This window comes from Cricetulus griseus, chromosome 6, assembly GCF_003668045.3.
Source record: "Cricetulus griseus strain 17A/GY chromosome 6, alternate assembly CriGri-PICRH-1.0, whole genome shotgun sequence".
NCBI lineage: Eukaryota > Metazoa > Chordata > Mammalia > Rodentia > Cricetidae > Cricetulus > Cricetulus griseus.
Window position 1 is genome coordinate 147,531,878 of NC_048599.1, and position 22,112 is coordinate 147,553,989.

Here is a 22,112-nt window from a genome sequence, read left to right on the forward strand (position 1 = left end):
CTGGGAACCCTCTGTGTGTCTCATTTGTACCTTGTGGGTCCTATTGCTTTCACCCATCCACCTAGGAAATAGGTTTCCTGCCCCAGTCTGCTATGTGCCCAGTATCTCTCCTCGGTGCCAATATCTGGCTGGGATCTTCCCCTGCCTTTTCTGTTTTTGCTTATTTAGATGTGTTCTTGGCATTTAGACAGAGCCCTAGGATGGTATTGAAGGAGACATTTGTGAAAACAGCCTCCCTCCCCGAAGCTTCCCTGTTTGGGTTTGGACCTTTAAAATCTGGCATGGGTAGAGCTGGGTACTGCCCAGCATGGATCCATGGCGTTCTGCCTGCATCCTGACCCTGCATCTCAGGGTCGCAGGTTGGACAGATGAAGGGAGTTAGAGGTATGCCAGGCCGTTTACACGTCTGCAGTAGCCCAGTTTGCAGGAAGGGAAGAAGGAGGTGAAGACTGGGCTGGGTGGAAGGTGTATGTATGACTGGATAGATGCTGAAGGTGCAGGAAGGAGCACACCCTTGACTGAGTACTCGCTATTTACTAGGTCTGGGCTCAGGACTTCACACTGTAGGAGATACATAGCAGGTTGGAGGCCTTTGGTCACAAGGGCGTGGGTATGTACATCCTTCAGAGTACAGTGCATGAGAGGGCAGGACAGATTAAGACTTCTCCCTGAGCCTTCAGAGCCTCACCTGTGAGTCCTGTGTGCAGAGGATGGTCTGAGCTGTCTGTTTCACTTACGAGGGAGGTCCCCACTCTGTTCATCCCATATTCCAGAACTCTCCTGGGTAGAGTCCAAGCTCTGCCACATAACAGCCTATCCACCCTGAGCATCTTAATCTCTCCTAGCCTCCACTTCTCATTCTGAAAACCTAACATTCCGATACTGAAGCTGGCGTTCTCCCAAGGACTCTTAGCCTCCTAGGCTGACTCCCTCTCTGCTGAGAGATGTGCTATTGAGTTTTCATGGACACAGCAACTTGGCAAAACAGGAGCTTGCTCGATAACCCATCATTTATCATCATCATCATCACCGGGAATTGATTGAAATGGGTGAATGAAGAAGTCACGCGCCTGGAATTCTGAAAGGGCTTTGAGCGCTGCTAGAGAGCCTCCCAGAGAAGATCAGGGGTGGGCCAGATGTTAGGACCGAGTGGCTGCAACTAGGGTGTGTGTGGTGTGCCTGATGGCTCGTCCTTCCAGCTATGTTCTCACTCCAGGTCTTGGGCCAGTGGTAGAGGGGGGATCAGCTGTGAACACTTGTGTTCTTTTGGGTGGGGGGCATTCACAGAGGGGGCAGAGGCAGGCACTGGGAACAGCAGCCTTGTATGAAAGCCCTGGGGCCTTACTTGAGCTCTGCATACTGGCGCAGCTGCCTGCTGTGTTAATGGAGGCCTGTGCCCCACAGGAGTGGAGCAGGAGCTGTCCCGGTGGACTGCAGGCTGCCTGCTGTGTTTTACACTTCAGTCCATGCTCCCGGGATGAAAGCTTAGGCCTCACCTGAGCAGCCCCATGGCCTCACACTGTGCACATGGGGAGTCTGAGGTTGCTTTAGAAGAATGCACTAGTTAAAAGAGTTCAGAACTTCTAAACTGTATCTTACTCTGCGGCTCCAGGGTCATTTTGCAAGCAACTTCATTCATGTATCTGTCCCCATTGCTAGGCAGCTTGCAGACTCCTCAGAGGCCCAGGCAGACTCCTACCTGTGTTGGTCACCCACACCTTGGAGCAAAAAGTATTAGCTGTACTTAGGCCAATCTCAGTAATGGTGACAGTAAAGCTACTACATGTGGTTGCTTAAATATTTGCTGATTTACTGGTAATATCTGAACATAGTCATTCCAATAATCCCATAAAGTAGGTTCTATCATTAGCCTATTTTACAGATAGGGATACTGGGGCTCAGAAAGGGCCAGTAATTTTTTTTAAAGATTTATTTATTTATTATGTATTCAGTGTTCTGCCTACATGTATGCCTGCTGGCCAGAAGAGGGCACCAGGTCTCATTACAGATGGTTGTGAGCCGCCATGTGGTTGCTGGGAATTGAACTCAGGACCTCTGGAAGAGCGGTCAGTCCTTTAACCTCTGAGCCATCTCTCCAGCCCTGGGCCAGTAATTTTTATGGAGGTTGTCCAAATGACGTTTGAACCCAGGCCAGACATGATGTTGCATATCTGTAATCTTAGCACATGGAAGGAGATAGAAGGATTAGGAGTTTTGAGGCCAGCCTGGGCTATATGAGACCATGTCTCAACCTCTTCCCCTGGTGGAGGGGAGGGCATTTGATCCTAGGAAGCCAAGTGTGATGGTGCTATCCCAGTTAATCTAGCACTCAGGAGGCTGAGGTAGGAAGATCATGGAACTCACAAAGATCTCTGTCAGCCTTTGCCTCTGGAGTGCTGGGGTCAAAGGTGTGCACCACCAAGCCTGACTGGAATGAACAGGAACCTTGTCTCATACCACTTAGTTAAAGGTTGGCTTGGGTCTTTGTTTTTCTCTCAGTGTTGGCATCAAAGTCTACACCTGATACAAGCCAGGCAAGCAGCCTACCAGTGAGCTACCTCCCAGCACTTTGACTTGGGCCTAGCATAACTTTCTGACTTGAAGACCAATCAGCCACTCTTCAAGAATTCTGGTTCTAGCTGATCCCATGAAGGGACAAAAGAAATGGCTTGTCTCCTTTTATCCAGGGTGGGGATGAACCATGTGACCCTCCAGCCCCCGTGAACCAGGACAGAGTGCAGGAATGCAGATTGGGACTTTTGATAAACCTTGTTGTGAAATCTTGGGGAAGCCCCTTCATCCCTCTGGACCTTTGTCACCCTCAGTAACAACTTGCTGCCTATGAGTCTCCTTTCGGGGAGAGGGTGTTTACTATATGTGGGGCTCTGAACTGGGGACTCAGGTCTGTAGGGCAGACTGTGGAAAAGTGGGGATTAACAGGGGTCCTCAGTGGTTCTCTGCAGAGTCCCTCATGATCTGACCTTCCCAGCCTCTTGGAAATGTAGACAGTGTCACCTTATAGTGCCCATTCTTGTGTTCCCAGTGTCTTGTGCAGCAGGCTCTGGAAGCATTGGACCCCACGATCATTGCTGACTTGGTAAGGGGAAGTATCAGGTAGCATTGATTTTCAAAAGGAAGTTACTGATGTCCATCAACTGGTATTTGAGCCTTGTCAGGAGAAGTGGGGGAAAGTTGCAAGAGTCCAACCCACTATCTTAGAGGGGAGAATACTTTTATTCTTTTAAAACTCAGAAATAGGATCAAGCTGACAATGTTATTACAGAATGGGCTCCGTAAATTGTAAAATGGGCTTTGTGGTTCTTTGCACCCTAAGAGCATAACAATTGTGAATTGTCAGTACAGAGAATGAAAACCAAGAACAAGTTAACATGTGCTGCAGACTTCTCACACAGGCCAGCCAGGTGGGGGTGAGGTTAGGAGAGCCCAGCGTTTGCATGTCTGCTGTGTCCTGGGGGCTTCAAGCTCCCCTAGTTTACAATGCCTTGCCTGTGGATTGTGTCTCAGGAGGAGGGTCCCTCTGATTTACCCTGTAAGCCAAGAGGTACCTACAGAGCTGCAGTACGTTTGAATATCTGCACAGGTCATGTGGGCTACAGGGGTCAGGTATGTGTGGACATTACTACCTGGGAAAGTCTTTGGGTAGGGTAGCATTTTATCCAGCCTAGGAGGACATGTGGAATGCTGACAACAGGAAGAGGTCTGCTATGGATGGGAGTGGTTGAGGAGGAAGAAAATGTAGAGGGAAAGGGCAAAGTGAGGGATCACTTGAGGTGTTGCGAGAGAGGGGGTATCCTGTGGGAACATTTCTGGCATTTGCCCCTGGAGCTGGGTGTCCTTGGGCAAGGCACCTCATCTCTGAGAAAGGCTTCTTCACTTGCAGACATGAATTTTCAGGTGTTTTCTCTGTGTGCTGGTGATATGAGAGGATTTATTCAGCCCATTTTTGAGTTTGTCGTGTCTGTGGCTTGAGGCTGCAGCAAATGTCCACCTGACCCTCTTAAGTCAGAGGGCTGTCAGACCCACCTGTGGTTCTGTTCTCCTGTGGTGGAGGAAATGTGACATTGGGATCACATCGACAGCACTGACATCAAAATAGTTAACATTGCTTTATTTCTGTCTCTACATCACCCAGAATGGAGGCTGAGTGGGTGGGTCCAGACAAGCCCTCCTCAGGGAGTTGCAGCTGTCTGCAGGTTCCAAGCCCGGTGTTGTAGGTGTTGTAGTTAGAGTTTCTAATGCTGTGATGAAAAGCCAAGAGCAAAGGAACTTGGGGAGGAAAGTGTTTATTCAGTTTATGCTTTCATATCACAGTCCATCACTGAAGGAAGTAAGAAAATGGCCTACAACTAGATCTTATGGAGACATTTTCTCAGTTGAAGTTCCCTCCTCTCAAATGACTCCAGCCTGTGTCAAGTTGACATAAAACTAGCCAGCTCATTCAGTAAGACTCAGCTGTGGCCCTTGAGCTCCACATCTCCATCATCTGTGAAGGGAGCTCTGGTCCGACCTTCATGGACTGCCTCCCCTGCTTTTTCATTAGCTCAGAAACTCTGGGTTGGGCTGGGGTGAGTTGGGGGTGGTGGTTTAAGCTGGAGTCTCAGCTCAGTGCTGCCTGGTGAATCCCTGCATGGTATGACTCGGTGTCCCAGATTTGAGGGTACTTGGCAAACCCTTCAACACCTCTGGCTGCTCCCTAAGGGGGCACTTGAGGGATCCTGTACCCATGGGGATTGGCCTTGCTGGGTTCCCAAAGCTTCAGGCTCCATCCTGACATCCAGCCACTGTCTGCCTACCTTAGGGATCTAGATGGCCAGAGTGCTGCTACTAGGCGCTGGCCGGCTGGAGGGCCTGCTCTCCCAGCCTTAGTTTGCTTTACTGTGTAACTGCTCCTGTCAGTCCCAGACGGGGCGGGGTGCGTGTGGAATCCTCGGAGGTTGGGGGTGTGGCCTGGTTGTGAAGCAAGGCTGGGAGATGAGGGGCAGCTGGTGGCGCGAGACCCCCCCCAGGTCCCCGCCCCTCCGAAGCCTTGCCCTCCCCTCGGCTCGGCGGGGGTCCTCGGGCATTCTCGGCCACGATCGGAGGCACTCGGCTCGGCGTCGCCATGGCAACGGCGGCTTAGGGGCGGGGGCGACGTGGCGGGCTGGGCTGGCCGGCGGGCGGCGCGGGGTGGGCTGGGCCGCGCTGCGCGGGCCGGGCCGTCGGCGCTCGGTCGGCGGGCGGGGGGCGAGCGGCGGCGCGGGCCGCGAGCTGCTGGGGCCGAGCCCGGCCCGCCGTGGGCCGCGAGGGTGCTGGCCCGCCGCCGCCGCCGCGCTAACCCCGCCTCCCCTTCCCCCTCTTGTCGCCCCGCGCGCAGGGCTTCCTCAGCCGCCGCCTCAAGGGCTCCATCAAGCGCACCAAGAGCCAGCCCAAGCTGGACCGCAACCACAGCTTCCGCCACATCCTGCCGGGGTTCCGGAGCGCAGCCGCCGCCGCCGCCGCGGACAATGAAAGGTGAGCCCGCCGTCGCCCGGGCTGTGCCCCGAGGGCGCGGGGACAAAGCCGGAGCCGGGCAGAGCGCGCTCCCGCGGGAGGGACGCCTCACCGGTCTCCGGGAACTCCGGGAACGGGGTCCCCGTCGGGCCGGGAGACCGGGGCTGCACCCTTCGCTGCCTCCACCGGCTGCCGGAGGTCCGGGGCGAGGCCCGCCGCAAGTGTCCTCTTGGGCATGAGGGGTCCTGCTTCATCTGGCCGAGGTGGGCATTGTTTCCCGGGCCGTGCGGTGCTTGGAGGTAGTAGGGACGGAAGTGGCGCCTCCACCCTCAGGACCCATCCCCCGGCTTGCTGAGTCCCTCGGTGTCCGATACAAAAGGCATTTTTGGCTGCGTCTTGCCCAGACCAGGCAGCGCTCGTGGCGCGGAAAAGGGTGAACATCTGGAGGGGAGGAGCAGGGGGCTGGGCTGCTTAGGGGGCACATCTGCGCTAAGTAGGGCACGTGCTCCGCTGGGGGCTGGGGCGAGCAGAGCGGGCAGTGCCCAGGCGCTGGGTTGTTGGGCATAACCCGAGACCCGGGAAGATGGGCCTTCCCTCTCCAGTCTGGCCAGCTGCTCCCCTCCTTTACCTCCCGTTCCCAGGGGTGTCTCCTGTTCCCTGCTTCCTTCTGTATAAGCCGGGAGCAGGTGTGGAAATTCCAGGGGGAGGTGGCTTGTGGGGCAGAGGAGCGGGGAGGAGGTTGTTGAGCCTGCTTTGGAGTCACTGGCAACGTGCAGGCTTCAGCTCGCAAGGGCAAGCCATCCTGTCCGTGCGGGGGCACGGGGCAGGCACAGCTTCTGGGGGGCCTGGTTCTCCTCCTTGAGTCGTGTCAGCCACAGGCACCTTTCTACTTAGGCACAGGCATAGTGATGGATTCCTGTGCCAGTTAGAACGTGTCGTGGAGGTGAAGGAGCCAGTAGGCTCTAAAGAAGCCTTTTCAATATTCAGCCCCAACATCTTAGGCTACTGGCATTTCCCTTCCTAGGTCTGTGTCCGTTTTACCATTGGCGAGTTGGCACTTCTTGTGTGGAAGGCACAGGTAGAATGATAATGTTTCCCTTCCTCCTTGGTACCAGCAAGCAAAGGAGCCCAAGTTATCGCAACTCCTGCCCAAGGTTGGAATGACGATTAACTGACAGCTAGTTACCCAGAGTACCCCTCCCACATCCCAATCAGAACCGCTATACCTTCCTTGTCCCTCAGCCCAGAGCCGCTCTCCAGTGCAATCCCACAACCTGGCTTCCTGCCCCAGCTGCCAAGCCCAGCCTAAGGCAGGACCCCCCGGCCTTTCACTGATGGCTACAGTGCCCCAGGGGACCAGGCGTTCCCTGGCAGAAAGATGCAGCCAGGTCAGAGCTCAGTGCTGGGTGCAGCCACTGCGTCTTTGAAAATCTCCATTCCCATCTTTGTTATTATTGTCTGTCTGGGCGGCAGGCCACCCGGTTTGCTGCCTTCCTCTCTCCTGTGGTCCCCACCTCCGGCTGTCTCCCCCAAGAACATGCCCTTCTCAGCGTTTTCCCTGGCAGGGGTCCGGACCCTCTGTTCTCGCATGCGAGGACTTGTGTACGTACCGGTTTTGTGTGCATGTGGTGGTTGTCCGGGAGCAGGAGAGACAGCAGGCAGCTAGGGTTTCTTAGTGTGTCTGCCCTCTTGAGAGCAGTTGGCATGCATGTGGTGTTTACCTGGGAAGCCGGCACCAAAAAACCAGCAAGCGCCGGGCTAGCAAACCAAGCCAGAGGTCTAGGCTAACATGACCTCGGATACACCCTGTTCATCCTGGTCTCAGGTTAGCCTTGTTATATGTAGGGAGAAGGGGTAGGCAGAGTCAGGTTTGAGAGTGAAACTACAAGTCCATTTCTGGAAATGTGAATGGCAGCAAGAGGAGCTGAATGTCACTGGCAGCAGTGTGGAATTGTCTTTTTAATTTTCTATAAACAAAATCTGGCCTACTGGTGCCCGAAAAGAGCCCAGGTTTCCCATGAACAGTCAGGGAGACTAGGTTTGTAATCCTATTCAGTCTAGAAGTTGAAATGGGCTTTGCCAGGGTTGGGGTCTTGGTTTGTTGCTTTGTTCAGGAATAGATCCACTGGCTGCTGTTGGGTGAATTGGCAGATGTTTCTCTGGGGCAGTCCCTGGAGTCATCATTCTTGGAATTCAGTGAGTAACCAACTGTGGTGAATCCACTCCCACCCCCTAATTTCATGGTCAAACCTGAGTCAGTGGAGAGGTACCTCTTCACTCATGTGGGTGTTGTGCTGCCCAAGTGGGGTGGCATGAACAGAGCAAGGAGAGACTGAATCCCCTCTCCATGGCAGGCACTCCCATTGACTGCTGTCCCTCTCTTTGGGGCTGGGGTAAATACAGAGACACCAAGCAGTGAGTGGATGGGGGACAAGGATGGGAAGGGGAATAAAGTGCCTGTGTGAGTCCTGACCCCAGAGACCCTCCCATGTAGATGAACAGTTTAGGGCTATCTGGGTCAGTCTCTTGAGTCTAAGTGTGGGTGAAATCTGTCTGATTTATATAGCTAGCTGCTAAAGAGGCATTGTTGTGCGCTGTCTGTGGGGAGGTCTTTTTGTTGTTGTTGTTGTTGTTGTTCTGGAATTCTCCATCCAGAGGCTGGAAAACCAGGTGGTTCTGTGTTGGAATCTTTGGGATTCTTGAGAAAGAAGAGTGCCCTGGGTGTAAGCTGCTGCTGTTTGGTTGTGAAGCTTTGGTCAGGCCAGCAGGGACCTGGGGGCTCAAGGGCTACAGGACAGGTTTGAGCCCTTTGTACTTTGGCTGCTGAAGATGGCTTCAGGGGAGGTTCCTGATCTCTGGGTCTCTCAGACACTCCTTCCTTTGGAGGCTTTGGCAGTAAGCATCAGGAGCAGGCAGTCATTTCTCCTGGATAGCAGAAATGAGTTCTGGCCAGTGCTCTCCAGGTGAATCAGATCAGTGCTGGTAGAAGCACTTGCCTTGTGCAGGCTGCAAGCGTTGCCACTTCATTTGCAGGAGGTTTTAATGTTGGTAAAAGCAATAAAGGATATGGCGGTTCTGCCTTCCCAGAACCAAGTCACTGAGCTAGGAGGTCAGTCAGCTGACATCCTCTCCCTTCTCCTCATATCATTTCTAGGTGACTCTGTACTCTGGCTCTCTGTACTCTGGAAGTGGCACTAGTTGGCCTGTTGTGCCGCTTAGCTTGGAAGTGCAGGCAGTCAGGTGCGGCTAGGCAAAGCTGGTGTATGTGAAGTTAGAGCTGCAGTGTTCTTCCCGGGAATGTGTGGAACTCAGTTTCCACATCTGAGAGTTACTCTTGGGTATTCCAAGTGTGTAGAACCAGGGAGAGGAGGTAATTGGAAGTTGGGGGTGGGGTTGTTACAGAGACCCTCAACTGGTTCTGAGTAGGCAAATATGAGTTCTGTCTTCAGGAGTGAGATAACCTTGGAAGAAGAGACAGGAAGCTGGGTGAAGAACAGGAAGTGGAAGGTAGTGCTTGTACCCAGGCTAGCATTTGTGCTCTGGTTCCTGCTGCACTGTACACAGGGGATGGGACATCAGGTTTGTGAAGTATAGCGACTACAAGATGCAGTTCAGACAGTTACTAGGTATAATGGGAGTATGTGAGCTTTGGCTTTAAAGCCATTCCTGAAAGCAAGTCACTTAGGTTTGGGGAGCATCAGTTTATACATCTACAAAGTGGCCACAATGAAAATCATGATAGAGATACTGGTAATGATACATTCAGTAATTAATTGCAAGTATATAAGCTTATTCCATGCTCTTTCCTTAGCATTTAATACTGGGTCTCGAATACTTCTTAAATGTTTCTAAAATTTGGTTAAGTAACACATGTGGGAGAACTTAACCCTCATTGTAGGATTTCAGGTATTAATGTCAGTAGGAGGAAGCCATTTTGTTTGGTAGGCCTCAGTTTTCTCATCTCTAGGCTGGGACTAGCAGTTAGTCATGTGGTATCATTCCCCAATTATAGAGAGATTATAGATGCTACTGCTCCTGGTAAGAAGAATTGAGTCATAATGGAGACCGTTGTTAACCTTGAACAGAGCAGAGCCAGAGGCCTGGTAAAAGAACTTTCTTCCTGTCCACACCTGGGAATGCAGAGCCTTCCTGTGTGGTTAAGAAATCTATTTCAAATGTCCATTGTTCCAGCTCCTTCTGAGCCATCCTTTTTAAAAAATTATTTAGCATTTAGCTTTATTTTCTCTTTATTAATTTAAATCCTTGAACATTCATTTTTGTCTACATCTCTTATTTTCCCATAGGATAATGTCTTAGAAATAGAATATGAATTTTGAAGTTTTTGACCAAAAAAAAAGCATATCAAAAGCCTATAATGGTTTATTCTCTGCTGGTGAATTTTGAGAATGACTACCTATTGGCTTTCCTTCATCCCCCTCTAAGATGTGAACTGTCTGTCATAATAAAAATGGTCTCTTTCCTTTTGGAAAGGCAGAAAAATGGTATTTCTTTATTTGCATTAGTTTGCTTGTTAGCGATTGAGTGCTGACTGCCCTCCCTAGTCCAGTGGCCAGTGGTGCTGTTTCCTCTGGACTCACCTCTTTTGTCCCTGTGTTCTGAATCTGCAAAGGACAGGGCCCTTTGCAGACTTTTGATTGCCCTGTCCGGCCTTCCTCGGCACCAGGAGGCCTTGTGTGGGTGGGCACTAGCTCTAAGGAGAAATCACTAATTCCTGGGGAGGAAGACTTACTGGCTCTCAGCTCTTTCCCCCTCCACTCCTCTTCCCTGTCCATATGGGAATTAGATTTAAATCTTGAACGATAGTCATTACAAGGAAGCTTAGTGGTACATGAAGAGGGCATCTGTCCTTCACTGGGTAGACAGGCAGATAAGGGTCTGAAAGGTCCAGGAAAACTGAGGCCACATGACAGCCAGGCCTTTTGTAGTCATACTGCCTCCCTATGTGGCACCTTACTTGGAGCCTCAAGAGCATGGGCAAGCCTAGCTCGAGCCATGTGTGACTCTGAGCCTCAGCTCTAGAGGAGAGGGAAGCCACAGAATGCAACCTGGATGCATGCAAAAGCCAATTTATTTTTGCCTTCTCATTTTTATTGCCTTCCTTTTATATCTGCAGCTCCCTTGTGGACCTTCTAGATATCTGAGCTGGATAATATTTTAAGGAATGGTGGAAATAAGATAGTGATCAGCCCCAGGCTGCCAGCTTCAGTTTCAGAGGCTAGGTAAGCCTACCTTCTACCTTTGGACAAGCACACATATATCTGCCTGCTTTTTAAATATATTTTGCAAGTGTACATCTGTCCTTGGGAAGGTGTATGCCTATGACATGTATATGTCTAGGTATTTTGATATAAAACATTTGCAAAAGACCAGTTTGGCATTCTGTTCGATTAGAACATATGAAGTTTTAAGATTTCTCTAGGTCAAATATAGGCAAATGATTCAATCTAAGTTCTCAGTAAGTGCTGGCTACTATATTATTATTGTATTTTCTTCATATGTGTGTCTCTTTTTGTGTTTCATATACTCTGTGTTTTCTATATGCATGTGTGTGTAGTCTGTGTCTGGGTGCCCATGTACACATTCCTGTCCATATACCAAGTTCTGTCTGGGCATGTGGACATGCTGGCCTATTTTGTGAACAAGCTACCTAACTTCTTGAGGATAACTTATCCAGTAGCAGCACCTGGACTCCCCTGTCAACCTCACATGTGAGCTCAGGTCCTGGTGGCAGTTAGCAGGGGTACCTGTGGGACTTCTCTCCCCAAGTAGCTTTGCCTATTTCCAGGCCCCATATCAGAGGATATGCAGATTGACTCCTTAATGGAATTCCTTTGCAAAATATTATTTGAACCAGAAAGTTAATTACTGGGCTCTAATTAACGGCTATTTCTGAAGACCACAGAAGGAAACTAGAGATCATAGGGAGACTGAAAAGGCAAGAAGGAAAACCACAGACCTCCCTGACTGGCTGGTGCCTTCCAGGGTAGCAACCTGTGTTTGGGTTCTCCCTGCTCTGAGCTGCCAGCCCTATTCTCTATGAGAATGTGAAGGACAAAGTGCTCCTTCCCAGAGAGGCTCTGATGGTTGCAGATTTTTTGCTGTCTATGAGTCTGTCTGGAGGAGGGCCCTGAGTAAGCAACCATCCTGTAGGACCTTTGCCAGTGTGTGGGCAGCAGTCCTGGATTGAACTGAAGCTGCCCCATCCTCAGGGCTCCAGGTGGCATACCTAAGGCCTGCCCTCTACACTCACTGGCCCATTTTCTCCTCACTACATGCAAGGGGCACTCTCCCTTAGCCCAAGCAGAGCCCAAGATAGCTGCCATGGCCAAACCCCACCAAGGGCTCAGCTCCTCGCCCTCAGACCCCATCAGTGCTCATGTGGAGCCTATGGTCCATGAGTAAGGTGAGGCTGTACTTGGTCTCATGCTGACATCTGGTCTTTGAATGCTGTAAGCAAGCCATGCCTCCTCAGTTGCCCCCTGCTCATCATGATCCCATGTGTTTCTTACCTAAGAAGGCTCAGAAGTGACTGTGACGCAATTGACACAATCGAGGGCAAGTTTCCCCTCCAACCTTGCTCTGCCTCCTTTCCCATTCCCTCTTGAATTAAAGAGCATCTGAGCTCCTTGGACACACATAGACCTTTTTTTGGAACTTGGGATCTAAGTACTTGTGAAAGCCACCCTGTCTATGCTAGGCAAGTAGTAGGTATGATCTCAGGAGAGGGAGGAAGAGAGTGTCCAACCTGACACCCTTCCTGGGGACTACTTGGACATTCTTAGACTAAGAAGTGACCCCCAAAGCTGGAGGTTAAGCCTCACATGCCAAGAATACCTTTGCCTGCTCAGGAGGCCTGCATGCCTCTGACTTGTGTCAGTGCTTCTGCACTGGGCTGGCTGGTCAGAGCACTGACAGTGCTGTGTGCTGCACGGAAGTGTTTAGTACTGCCAGTGAGTAACTTTGCATATGCATAAGTTTCCTGAGAGAGATGGGGCAGTGGGCAGCCTCAAGATCCTGCGCCTTGGAGCATCCCCAAAAGGTAACCTGCAGGCTTTTGCTACCCACCTTCTGCTGGCACTCATGGGTACTTTGGTGTGTCTGGCCGGGCTGGAGCAGGGGCTGCACGAGTGACAGGCATGCTCTGAGTGCCGCTTTCCCATATCTTGGTACATCTCCCTGTATGTGTCACCTGCAAGGTGACTGTAGCCATCTCCCGCCTTTTTTCCCGTGGGAAGCTTCCACTGGGGAGCTAGGGGTTCTTTAACCTTCTCACAGCTGCCCTGGCAGCTCCCCTTCTCTCTTAACCCCTCCTGCCCACTGTTTTGACCTTTCTTGAACAAGCAGGGTCCCGCTTGATTGTTCATCAGCCCGGCTGGATTGTAAAAGAGTATTGGGCAGAGTGATAGGTGGCACCAGGGTAGCACACACCCTAATAAGATGAGACATTGTCGTAGGGAGTTTTCTTGCTGAGGACAGTGAATTAGTGTAGCATCTCCCTGTGCCCACTGACTAAGGGGAAGTTAATTTCATGCTCTGTCTTTTTGACATTCATAATCAGAACATTGTATTGCAGCTGCAGATTGTTAGCATGTGAAGAATGGCCAAGCCTCAACAATTACTGTTTCTGGCTGGGGAGGAGATTTATTAATGGGTTGTTCCTGGCCCTGCCCCCTGTTCCTGTTCCCATGTATGCCTTCTTTCCAGTCCCCACCCCAGACTGCAGCTAGGAAACTCAGTCACAGAAGTGTCTGGGATGGAGTTTGTGGCAGATGTTCAAGGTAGGGGAGGAGTCATCTGGTAAAATACAGGTTCTTGGATTCCACCCTAGACCTGCTGGATTACATGCTTTGATTGGGTAACTTGTGTCTCCTCCAAGTCTAAGAACTGCTACCCAAAGTTGAGAACTATTGTAGAGGGCCAAAGATTGTGACCCAGATGTATGCTAGCAGCTTGTCTAATCATATCCAGTGCTGTATTTTTTTGTTGTTGTTTTTTGTTTGTTTGTTTGATTTGGTTTGGTTTGGTTTTTTGTTTGTTTGTTTGTTTGTTTTTTGAGACAGGATTTCTTTGTGACTCCGGAGGCTGTCCTGGAACTAGCTCTTGTAGACCAGGCTGGTCTCGAACTCACAGAGACCCACCTGCTTCTGCCTCCAGAGTGCTGTGTTCTTGATTCCTCACTACAGGGGGTAGGGTGGAGTTTGTCTTCCATTTCACAGATTTAGAAACTGAAGCTCAGTGTGTGAGTGACCCTCATCACTCCTGGGAGAGCTCTTGGCTCAGGCAGTTCATTCCCTGGTCAGAGCCCAGCCAGAGCTGAGATTTCACCCTTATCTGTGCCTGCCATTTGCTTTAAGGTTGTAATGCCTTTTCAAAGAACATTCCAAACCAGGAGCCCTCTTGTTAGAAGTTCAGGGTCAGAGAAAGAGACCAGCATTCATTGCGGCGTCTCTATGAAGCAGCCTGGTTACTCTTAATCAAGAAGGCACTTGCTTTTCTTCTTGCTCTGGTGTTTACTGTCCGGCTCCCACTTTGGAAAGTGTCATTGTGCCAGTGCTCTGGGCTTCCTGGAGGTACTTGGATGAGTGCAGGCATTGAGACAGTAAGGAACAGGCCAGTGAGCTCAAAGAGGGGAAGGCAAAGCTGGAGTTGCACTTTCTCCATCTCCAGGTCCAGTATTGAGCCCATACTGGTCATCAGGATTCCTTACTCTAACTCCCTGGTTCTAGGTGTGAAGCTGAGGTGCAGAGAAGTGACTTCGCTTACTGGGAGGAAGTAAGTGGCAGCCATGTGATTCAAGCCCAGTTCCATGAAGGCAAAGCCCCTGGGCAGGACAAGCCAGTGTTTCAGGGCTGGAGGGGTGTCCTGCCACACCAGACAGAGCTCTCAGCACAGCCTAGAGGGCCCTTTCTTGGCGGGCGGGGCGGGGGTGGGGGTCGGGGGTGGTCTGGCTTGTGAGGCAAGGTCTTGGGATTTGAACCTTGGCTGTCTATTCCCAGCCCTATCCCCTGTAGTTCCCACTACCACATGATGAACAGTCATCTCCCAGAACCTGTCTGAGGCCTTGTGCCAACTACCATTTCCCTCTGAGCCTGAAACTCCCTGTTTTAGTAGAGCAGTCCCAGGATTCGTGGGGGGAGCACCCATTGAAGTGTGAAGTTTTTGCTGGGCTGGTTCATTGCAGTTAGGTCGTGAAGCCCCTGGAGCTTTATGGACCATTGTAACTAGGCAGGTTGCAGATGCCTTCTGTCTTGCTGTCTCTATGGCAGCCTTCTCTTGGTGCTTGGTGCTATCACCTTTAAGTGGCCACTGAAGATGGGCTATGCTCGGGTGTTGTGCATTTCTGTGTCTGACCCTTACAGGTGCTACTACCATCCCTACTTCACAGAGGAGAAAACAGAGTCCCAGTGTGGCCCTGTCTCTAAAGCCCTGTCAGCTGTCTTCCATGGGGTCTCGGCTCACATGTCATGTTACATGTTGTGATAATATTAATAATAGCAAATGGCTTACCATTTTGAGGCTCTTGTGCAGTGAATATAGACCATTGCTGATGCCCTGGCCTACTCCTACTTTATCCCCGCCTGCTTGATAAGTGAAGAAACTGGCCTCAGACAGTAGAGTCTCTTCTCTAGGGTTAGCCTCACAGTGGACTTCGAGACTTAGGAGTTCTTTGGATACAAAGGCAGGGTCCTCTAGTGTACTGGTCACATGGTGAACCGTCTTCCAGGCCAGCTCCTTCCTCAGCGCTTCATGCTCATGACAGGCCAGGCCTCATCCACTCACTCTTGTTGCCAGAGCTGGGATCCAAACCCAAGCTGTCCATCGCCCATTGTTAGGGTCTAAGCTTTAACCACTGGCTAATGCCACCCTCTCCTAGTTTTATAGATGAGTAAATTGAGGTTTTCAAAGTTAAGTCACTTGCCAGTGATTGGCAGAGATGGGATTGTACTCGGGTTTCTCCAGTGTATTTCTCTACCTCCCACATGAAAACATGGTAGCTACCAGGAGAGTTTTAGGGACTGTCTATAGGCCACCAGGGACTCTGCAAAAGGATGTTATAGTGGTGAAGTCTCATGGAGGTCGTGGCAGTGGAGGTGGGCTCTCAGTGGATGAGTGTCTCCGTGGAGTGCAGGTTGGTGTATGTTCTTTTCGTCTGTGCTTCCTCCATTGTGCTGAGTAACCTTGTAGTTCCTCTTGGGATGACACTGATGGGCAGTAGCTGTGTTTGGGTCTGTGTTGGGGGTGATGAGGAAGAAGGCAGGAAGGTGTTGGCTTTCACAGCACCCCACTCCCCAAGTCAGGATGTGGGGGTGACTTTGATCTCTGCCCTGTGGAGTCAGGGCAGAGAATATAGTGATGGTGGACTGTAGTGGCATCTCGCCAAAGTGAGAGGTGAATTGTTGAGGGCTGGCTGAGTGGGCACAGTCCAGGATACCTGAGGTGATACCACCTTTGCCCCAGAGTTCCTGATGTGTCACTTTGGTGCTGTGGATAAGGGTCATGAAAACCTACTCCACGGTATTTCAGTGCCTGACTACCTGTAGGGAACATTTACAGTCTCTTCAGACTAGGGGAAAGGCCGCCACACTCCCAGCCCGTAAGAATGTTTCCCAAACCAAGTTCCACAGTACACACAGTACACCATATTCTTGCTGTCGGTAATGGGTTGGGGATGAGGGATTTCCTAGTCTAAAGCCATCTGGGGGTGAGGAATGACCTCAAAATTGGTTTCAGAGTTTCCTAAATGTGGGACTCTATGTTGTCTTCTGCAGGGGTTGTTTGCTTCCTGGCCCCAGGTTGGAGGCCTTTTGAGGTCCTGCAGTAAAGACACCAATTCTGCTTTGTTTAAGCCAGGGTTTCCTGCCCCCACCCCAACCCCAGGAGCAGCTGTGAATGTCTGCCGAGTGTTTTGCAGAGCACCATTTGGTAAACATTAGCTTGAGGTGTTCCCTCTCCTCAGAAGCATGTTTTTAAGAAGGAACTCTGGATGCATTCCCTGCCTTCAGGACCTGTAGGAGTAAGCCTTGCATAATGGCGTTGCTGGCTCAAATGGCAGGGCGATTTTGTTTTGGGAAAAGTTATTATAAGGTGCACAGAACGGATCTTTAAAGTGGTTTCCAACGTGTGTGTGTGGGGGAGGGGGGAGAGAGTCTGTCTGTCCGTCCATCAATCTGTCCTGTCCACACCCTCACTAGTTCAGTGGTTTGACCAGTACTTACCTTACCAGGAAATTGGGAGTTGCTGTCCCTTTTGTGGGATGAGTGGCTCCCCTGTACACAGCAGCTCTGGCTCTGGGTCTCCCCAGCCCCCTCAGGCGCTCCTGCAGAAGGCAGTAGTTGGGCAGAGACTGTCCACAGATTTGCATAATTGTACTGTCCTCTGAATAATTAATAAAGCACTGTCCTTGCTGGGAGCAAAGTCTGTGCCATTATGGATGGGTCTGCCATGAATGGGTTTGCAGAGCTCTTCCAGAGGAGCCGGTGGTTCCTGGAGTCCTTGACCTTTCAAGGAGCCCTCTCTCTAAAAGAAAAGTGGGGTCACTGAGTTGTTTGGGGGGGAAATGCTAGTGTTATACCTATGTGGCCCTTGTGCTAGCCATATACCTTCTGGGATCCATAAATGGATTTCTGGCACATGTGGGTTAAGTATCTATGTACAGTCTGGTCTCTCTGTTCCTGTACAGTCTTCTCAGATGTGTGGCAGCTGTTGTGGGGACCTTGCCCCCCTTTTCTGGAAGCCGAAAGGTCATGGTGCTTACCTGTGGCTAGAAGTGCATTTTGGAGTAGGAGAGGGTAAGGTAGGCAGGCATATCTGCCTGGATCCTCTTGGAATCCAGTCTCCCAGCTTCTGGACTTCAGAAGGGGTAGCCTGGAGGAGATTTTGTTGAAGATCTCCAGTCCTGTTTTAATCGCCTCTTGTTGAGAGGAATGTTCCTTCTGATATGTGGTCTCTTGCTTCTCCTCATACTAGAAATGGACATTGAGGCATAGATCTTCCCTGACATGCCACTGGAAATAGGGGAAAGTCCTGTTTCTCCAAGCTGGGGTATACTTCCCTAACTCCCCCGCTGTCCAGAGGTCCCATGGGAGTGTTTCTCAGAACTTCTTACAGGTGTTACAGTTTGCTGAGACTGAGGGAATCCCATTGTACATACAGGTGGGCAGCATTCAGTGAGCCAAAGGAAGTAGGTTTCTTCAAGGCATGATTCCTTAGCTTCAAGTGTTAATGTGTCTGAATCTACAAGAGGAAGTGCAGGCTACTTTGCCTTCTGCCCACACTGCATAGTATCTGTCTGCATATCCCTCGAATTGGACAGCCTTTTCCTAGGGACAGACCATGCTATCATGCTAGAGCTGAATGTGCCGGCCCTGGCATGTCCCAACTCCTCTGTTGAGCTTGCCTAATGTGTGTGTAGCAGCGGCAGGGGGTAGGGTGCGGTGCATTTCTGTGTGAGTTTGTGTGTGTGGGGGTGAGTGTGGGGGTGCATACTAGATCATTCACCACTTGGCTTTCATACCAGCTAGGACTTATGCAGGACAGGAATCATCCCATTTTACAGATGAACTGGAGAGGCTCAGAGAGAATAATTATCACACCCAAAGGCACACAGTTTGCATTTTAAATTTACACTCACCAGCTGGGTCTTGTGCTTTTTCCCTTGCAGTTACCAAGAACCATTTGCTCCCTGGATAAATGTCAGTCTGTTGGCTAGGGTGGGGCTGTGGGGACCTGTGGCTCCTCCAGCTGTCTTCTCCACTTGAGATTAGCAGAATCCCTGTTTAATAGTTTACCACTGTGGGGTTGGCTTTAGCACTTTGTGTCAGTGTGGGCACAAGACTACCAGATGTCCTGCTCATCTGGTTGCCCCTGACAGGCTACCTTTTCCTCCTCTTACCTGTGTTTTGGAAAGTGGTTTAGAGTGTTCTAGAATGATGAGGCAGTTGTCTTGGGCTGTGGTGGTGGTGGGAGGGAGAGAATGAGTGTTCAGCTGGCTTGTCTTCCTTCAGCCCTTTCTGAGCCCAAGGTTGATGGGCAGCCTGAAGTGACATGCTCTTGATAGGCTTGGGGACTGTGCTGAGGTGGAGGGCGATTCAGGATTGGGACCAGCTCTTTCTTATATCTCAAAAGGGAATGGAATTTCCATCCTCACCCCACTGAAGACAGGCCATACCGATGAGCAGAATTCTGCTCTGTGACACATGTGCCTGGACCAGACTCTCCATCGTCTTGTGTGATGAGACAGGCCTCTTGGGGTCTTGAAGTCTACTTGAATTGCATGTGTGGTCATTTTATCATCTTATATCATCACACATTGGAGCTTCTGTTTGAGGCCTCAGAATCCTGACAGTAGACCCACCTCAGCACTCCCAGGGTTCACCCCATCATGTAACAAGAGATGCCCAAGACAAGCAGGAAATGATGTTTGTGCTGACATTTCTTCACTTAGAAAATCAATATTCTGTGGTCTGTCTAATTGCTCTGTTGCTGCTAAATGAGTCATTATGGATGGAAAATAGCAAATACATTGTGAGATTAATGGGAGAAAATAGTTGGCAAATGACTTTGGTTTGCTTCCGAAACTCTGAAAAGGTGTTACTATGAAAAATCTGGAGAGTTGTGCAAGTCCCAAGCAGTGGGGAGACAGGCAGCATTTGGGTGGTGAGATGCTGGAGATGCCAACAGGTCTGAGATTCCTGTTAGAGCGGGGCGCTACTGGGACTGGAACCAGGAGTTAGTAAGCGCCCACAGCAAAGGAACTTTGGCCTGATCTTGAGGGAGGGGGCATTGTTGGGTGAGCCTGTCACTTGTCAGGCACCAGGCAAGCTGGGTACTCAGCCTTGCCTCTCATAGGGTTGGGATAAAATTGTCCCACAGGCAAATTGTAATTGCACTGCCCAGTGAGTCAGATGTGGAGTTTGAACCAGTGGGAGTAGGGTAGAACAGTGAGCTTCTTGGGCAGGTACAAGAGCTTATGCACATTCCATGGTTCAGATTCAGGGGATGAAAGAATGTGTGTCCCTAAACCTCAGACAGTTCTAGGAAATAAACTTCTTACAAGTGTGGAAAGCAAGGTTGAAGACAGCTGAGGACTTGACTAAGGTCATATAGCCCTTGAGACAGGCTGGGTTTTAACCTGGGCCTGTATAACCCTAAGTCTTAAGGCATGTCCAGCTGCTGCAGGAAGCTAGCACCTGCAGGTACATCTGCAACTAGTGTCAAGGACTTCATTCCTGCAATAGGACTGTCAGCTTCCTGAGACTGTTGAACTAGGGGTCTGTAGGGTGCCAGCAGAGTGTTGACCTCAGTATCCCCAAACTAGACTTCCTCTTAATGGCAGCCTAATGGTTTTGTGAAAAGGCTTTGCAAATAACATCCATCATCCCCTCCTGTGAGGCCTGTTGGCTTATTCCTTACTAGTATCCCAGCTCACCTGTGATGACATGGGGCCTGCTGGCTGTCTGCAGAGATGGTGGTTGAGATCTCTGGACTCCCCGGGGTTTCAGAAGTGGCAGCAGCAGGTGGGGAGAATGGGCCTTCCCTGTGAGCTATAAGAAAGGCCTTGGGAGCATCAGAGGCCATGCTGCCCTGCTTTCTGGAGATGGCTGAGCATCTTCATGCCAGAGAAACTGTGCAAAGAACACCAGCCTGGGAAGGCCAGACCCTTGGTTTGTGATCCGCTCTGGAGTGTGTATCCCTTCCAGTTCTGGGTCATCCAGAGATCCCAGATAGTAGCCCTGCCTTCCTCTTTCCCCACAGTCCAGGCTTCTGGAGGATAGGGAGTGATGGTGTTGCAGGTAGGGTTGTACGCTGGTGTTCCTAGGTGCAGAGTAACCCTGGAACTGGGTGTGCAGGCCCTACTTGCAGCTGGGAGCCAGGCCTCAGTGTGTCCCTGTGGATACTGGTAGGGCAGGGCCAGATGGGCTGTTGAGTCTCAGGAACTCACTGGTGTTTGCTACTGCTGTTAGCTGGAAGTCAGATTTCAGCACAAACTTGGGTCTGATTGGCTGTTCCCTGTCCCCTTGCCAAATATAAACTGCAGCCCTCCATGGCTAGAGGCTAAGTGTTTATGTGGGTTGGTTAAAGAGCCCCAAAAGTTCTGTTTAGTTCTTCAAGCAAACAACAAGGCACTTACCTGTGGGACTGCCCTGCCCCAGTGCCCCAGTGCCCCATGTGCTGCCCTAGAGAGGCTGAATCGGCAGCAAGGAGGATGCTTTGCTGCAGGACTCCCTTCTGGTACTGCTTCCTCCTCCCTGTTATGGTCAACACCATGACCAAACCAAAGGCAACTTTGGGAGGAAGGGATTTGTTTCCTCTTAAGTTGTGGCAGGCCCTGAAGCAGGAATTGAGGGACCATGAAGAAATGGCTTGCTCTCTGTATAAGCAAAGACCATACATGCCCAGGGTGGTGCTGCCCACAAAACAGAGTGATAGAGGATCTTCTTAAGTAGGGTTCCCTCTTGTTTGTGTCCTGTTGACAGAACTAACCTATACAGCCAGCTCGTGCTCTTCAGTGTGATATTAGGATCACCTAGCAGCCCTGTCTCGGTCTCTTCAGAGACCGAGTTCTCTTCCCAGGTCTCTTCATAGGCATCTTCTGATGTTCCATGGAGACAGGCTTGGGCCAACGAAGATGTCAAGTGGGAGGTAACTCATTAAGCTTCCCCCACCATGCACATATGTTGCCTCTCCATGGACCATGGGAAGATTTGAGATTTGTTCTTATATATTTCTGTCCCAGCTAGGCATCTCAGCCACTGTACTAGTATGCATAGGTACCCAATTAAGTCCAAGTAGACTTGGAGTTCTTGGAGCCTGGTCTCAGGGTGCCCACCTGAGCAGCAGTGTCTTGCTCCTAAGTCAAGGTGGCTGGATTTCTAGTCTGAAGATTTGCTGTGAGCAGGGAGCTTGGACTCCTTTCCACCCAGAGTCCCAGGAGAAGTGTCGTCAGGCAGACTGCTGTGGACACACAGAGCAAGCAGTCCTGCAGACCATCTCCTGCTGGTGGCCTGCTGAGAAGCACTGAGCAACAGCTCATTCCTAGCATACCCCAGTGTGTTCATAGCAGGGACCAGCAGCTTCCTTACTGGCTCATGGGTCACGAAGGATCAAAGTGACATTAGTGCAGGTAGAATTCAGGACCTGAGTGAGCCTTGGGCAGGTTCAGACAGGGTTGTGATGCCTCTTGGTGTGCTCTCGGGAACACTGCACCCTTTCTAGTACAGTTTACATAAGACCACTCTAGACCTCTGGTTGCCATCTCAGCACATGGACTCCTGGTTTTGTGACTCTGCACTTGGGTGGATTCAGTTCATGTTCATGTTTCTCACAGGCCTAGGAATTCGTCTTCTGTGTCAGGTTGGACTACATACATAGTCCTTAACAGTAGTCTGGACCATAACCACCCAGGGGCCAGTCTGATCTGGCCTCTTTCCCCCCTTTTCAGCTCTACTTCTCCTGACCCCGGCAGAGGAGCAGGCATCTCAGATGGTAGATGGCTTGCCTATGAGCCCTCGTCACTAAACTTCTCTGGGAAAGGAGCTTGAAGCCCATGGCTGAGGTTACTGCCGCTGGACATTGTGCTAGGAGCCCAGAGAGAGCATGTG

At 50.8% G+C, this 22,112-nt stretch overlaps 1 protein-coding gene across 6 annotated transcripts in view; it reads left to right on the forward strand.

Annotated features, from left to right (window-relative positions):
- Nucleotides 1-5,271: 5,271 nt before the first annotated feature.
- The window catches only part of Dab2ip (DAB2 interacting protein), a 71,592-nt gene continuing 54,751 nt past the window's right edge, over nucleotides 5,272-22,112 (forward strand). For 5 of the 6 annotated variants that reach the window (XM_035446087.1, XM_035446088.1, XM_035446086.1 and 2 more), the window contains exon 1: nucleotides 5,375-5,511. The gene's annotated coding sequence lies outside the window, so the exon portion shown is untranslated. Of the gene's footprint in view, nucleotides 5,512-22,112 lie in introns of all 6 variants that reach the window. The other variant, XM_035446089.1, reaches the window with a different exon arrangement.